Here is a 4,486-nt window from a genome sequence, read left to right as displayed (position 1 = left end):
GAGAGAGAGAGAGAGAGAGAGAGAGAGAGAGAGAGAGAGAGAGAGAGAGAGAACTAACTGGGGAGTGGTGTAAACTTTTAAAACCTCAAGCCCATCCCCAGTGACACACCTCCTTAAACAAGGCCACGCCTTCCAATCCTTCTCAGACATTTCCACCTACTGGGGACCATGCATGAAGCAGATGAACCTATGGGGCCAAATGTCATGATTATATAGGAAAGAGCATGGGGAGGAGCAGCCCAGTCCCTGGGCCAGAGTTGTGGGCAGGGTATGCCAGATAAGGACTGAGGGATGCTGGGAGAATCTGGAGGCTAGGTCTGCTTTGATATGTGAAATACGCACCTCAGCCCTTTGTCCAGGGGTCCAAAATCAAACACGATCAAGTCTATTTTATGCTTCAGATTTGTTCTAAGGGTGTCACAGAATGGGATTTTAGTTCCTGGGGAAATGTTGACAGATTAAACCCACATCTGTTATCATCCTCCCCTGGGTGGCAGTTGTTGTTGTTGTTGTTGTCGTCATTGTTGTGGTTGTGGTTGTAGCTGGGTGTTGTTCATATGAAAAGTCTCCCTTACTTTCATAGCTGCTAAAGGCCAGGTCCCCATTTTTTGGAGATTATAACAAATAGAATAGAAAGCAGGATTTTTTTTTTTTTTTTTTTTTGAAATCTTTCCACTTATATAAGGAACAAACATCTTCAAAAACATTCTGGCTGGAGTGGGCTCCTTCGCTTCAGTGTTAGAGTAATCTCGAATGCAAATGTTCTTCTTGTTCCATCTCCTTCTTCCCAAGCACCCCCCAGCCCCCACCCCAGGAGCCGAGGGAGGACTGAACCCAGGGCCTGGTTCTTGCCAGGCCAGCATTCTAAACCAAACCAAACGCCCAACCCCTCATCTCACCCTTCTGACATTTTAAAAATCGACTTTATTATTTGTGTGTGTATGTGTGTGTGTGTGTGTGGGGGGACAGTCCTGCATACCATGACACGCGTGTGGAGGTTAGAAGAGAACTTTGTGGATTGATTCTCTCCTACTTAACCTGGGCCCCAGGAACTGAGCTCAGATGCTGAGATGTGCGCACCAAGAGATCAGACACATTACCTAATCTGTGTAATGGGAGACCTTTGCGATGATATCAAACGACCCCTACACTTCAGCAGCTTGTAAAAGTGCAATGGTGTTGGCGACCTCACCCCATGTGTCTCGTGCGTCATCTTCCTGGGACCCAGGCTCAAGAAATAGTCTCTACCTGGGAAATTCTAGGCTGTCAAGGGCGGGGATACAAGAAAAAAATGTTAAAGCTTCTTTATTGGACATAGAAATGTTACATTTGTTCCCAGAGGGGTGGAGTCTGGTCTCTCCAGAGGGGCAGGGTCAGGTCCCTCTAGAGGGGCGGGGTCAGGTCTCTCCGGAGGGGCGGGGTCAGGTCTCTGGATAAGATACATGTCAGTTATATGCTAGCAAGCAGTTTGTATATGCTTAGACAGGAAGAGCCAATAATGAGGATCCTGAGCCTAAGTAAATATGTATTCATTTTTTTCCCAAGACCTGAGTCTTGTACACTGCCACTGTCCCTGTTGTCCTGATGGCGAGTCCTTAGTTCCTGTGCTGGCCATTGCCCTAGAGGTGGTATTGAGGGTGCCCCGGAGACTGTATTCAACTCTCTTTTTGCTGAATCCTGTTTTGTACTTCGATGTTAATTGTCTGGCTTAGTATTTCATTTTAATCACCATTGTAATGAACACATACTATAGCAAGAAAATCTAATAAAAAAAAAAAATAAAAAAATAAAGGTCCCCTTTGCCTAAGGCAGCATCATTGCAGTAATTAGCGTATTGTATGCCATTTGAGATATCTATCTACTAATTTTGTATTCATGAGAAATACGGAAAGTTTTACTTTTTGTTTGTCTACATGTGTTTTAATGTAAGTGGAATAAATAATACCACAGATCTGATTCTGCAACCCATTTTTTTGTTTGTTTGTTTAAACTTGGAACTCTTCCCCTGCTTTATCGTATTTTCACCTCTGACTTTGGGGGCATTTCAGGACATTGCTGTCTTCAGATTATTCCACACCTTTCATGGTAGCTCACAGTTGTTCCCAAATCCTCACCTCCGGGTACTACTAGAATACATTTTTTTTTCCCTATGTGCTTTGCCTCACATTCTCTAAGGCAGAGACACATGATGACCACGCCCTGTGGAAAGTTAAATAGAGAGCTAAACTCTCCTCCAGGGGAGTTTATCCACTCGAGTTTCAGGAGCAGAGGGACCCTATGACCCTGCCCCCGGTGTGCTCAGTGACATAGGATGTTTCCAGTCTGTAAGTGGAGAGTGGTTCTTCATTGTGCTTCATGTGGCTCTTAGTGATTTACATTAACTTTTCCTCTAGATGAAACCCTCTGTGTCAGGAGAGGCAGGGACATTGTCTGAGAGCCAAAGTTCAGCACTGGCGCCTGTCTCTGTTCTTGTCCTCTTTCCTGCACACACTGACTCCATAAACTCCTCCCTCGTGGAGAGCCAGTCACAGTTTGTTAGAAATAAGTTTGGGGTGGCAACAAAGGAAAGAGCCCACCATAAGTGACCAAGAGGATGTCTGTGGAAGAAAGCACACACAGAAGGCATTTGAGCTTTATTCTAACTCAGGTGCTGACTGTGTCATTTCCCCATTGGCTGCGGTCAGACCCACGGTCTTGTTAGTTGGCTAGTCTGAAAAGAATTGCTACGTAGGAAATGGGGAAGTGGCCACCGCTCTAAGGAGAAAAGGTTCATAGCTCCAGGCACCAAAATCTGGGCCTTTGCATAAACAAAGGTTTTGCCAGGTTGGGAGTGAGGTAGAACGTTTGCATAAAAGTCTTAGAAGGGGAAGCTGTTATGAACTATAAATCAGTGATATAATGCAGTATAATGTGGTGGCAGTGGCGGCGGTGGTGGTGGGAGTACCTCATGAGTCCTACCAAGGTGTCCCCCTGAAGAATCAATCACACCATGCAGAAGGCCCAGTATAAAGATTTATTGAGGAAGAAGGGAGCAGGGACCTGGAAAGCGTTAGAGGCAGAGAAAGTGGAAGAGAAGGACAGAAAGAGAGAAAGAGAGGACGGCTGGGAACACATGGAGGACAGAGAAAGAGGGTGAAAGACGGGGGCTGGGGGGTTGGAGTAGGGAGCAGTCCTCTTAAAAGCTTTAGCCTCTGCCACACGCACGCATGTGGCTCGTGGTGGCACAGGTGGCACACGATGATGCAAGCAGTTGCTAGGTAGCTCTTGGGTGGAGCCTAGAAGAATTGGCTGTAAGGCAACAAAAGCAGTTGAGGAAAACACTAGACGTGGATTTCTGACCCCGATTACATGTGCACATCCATTCACATGTGTAAACCCAAACACAGAAAGAATTCATCTTCAACACCGAAGATATCAAGCCATGCTGTCTCATTCCCTGGAAGGCCAGCACGCCAGCGGCTGAAGCAGGAGGATTGCTGCAAATTTGACACTAGACTGGCTTACAGGGACTGTTTCAAAACAAAACAAAACAAAACAAAACAAAAATCAAACCAATAATCAAAAACAAAAACCAAAACACAACCCCAAATTCTGCAACCCTGAAGATGACTTCTACTTTGCAGAAAAGGAAGCAGATCCGTACATTATAATCTTCATATATGCATGTTGGCCTAGCTGCTGTGGAGGAAGGAAGGATTTCTGTAAGGGACTTCAGGATAACCTCCAAAACCGGGAATGTGCAAAACGAGACCCCAGGGATTCCCGAATTGCCTCCCGTATAACACAGGAGGACCCCAGAGGAGCACTGACTCCCTAGGGTCAATGTGACTTGTGTAGGTGGGTGTCCCTGGCATTTGACAGGGTGATGGGCGCTTCAGATCGCATTTGACAAAGGACAGCATGTCTCCAGCTTGGTCTTCTGCTCTGTCAAGACCGCCCATCTGGGAGTGTAGCTAACAAGTGCAGGTTTGTTCTCTGTGCAGAGACTTCAGAACTCAGAGGGGGAAGGCCTGGAACACAGAGAGGCTTTAAGTCAGTCAAACCATGGAAGGCAGAACTCGCCGTTTTCAATGGTTAATGACTCGTGTGACAATTCTCTCAGTGTGGGACAGTCTGACCTTTCATTTTAGAGAGCATGTAATTATTAATATTTTCTTCCAGGCATTAACAGTCACCTCTTGTTCCATTAAATTAAATTAAAATTTTTGGTGTACTGAGCATCAGGTCATTATCAAATCATAGGAGTACTGAGGTGGGCAGATCTGGAGGTTAGAGCTTTCCCATTAAAGGGGCGCGTCTATCTCATCAGACTTTGGGTATCAGGCAAACATCAGATTTTGTAGGCTGGTTCTTTTTAAAATACAAGCCAGTTTTTCCTGCCCATTACCTATTAATATTGGAGACCAAATCCTTTTATCTCCTCCAGGTCATCAACCTTCACCTCTCTCTCCAAGGTGGCAGGGTCCTTTTAAGGTAATCCTTGTAC

This window comes from Mus pahari, chromosome 3 (genome assembly GCF_900095145.1).
Source record: "Mus pahari chromosome 3, PAHARI_EIJ_v1.1, whole genome shotgun sequence".
NCBI lineage: Eukaryota > Metazoa > Chordata > Mammalia > Rodentia > Muridae > Mus > Mus pahari.
The sequence above is the reverse complement of the archived record's forward strand: the minus strand, read 5'-3'. Positions refer to the sequence as shown.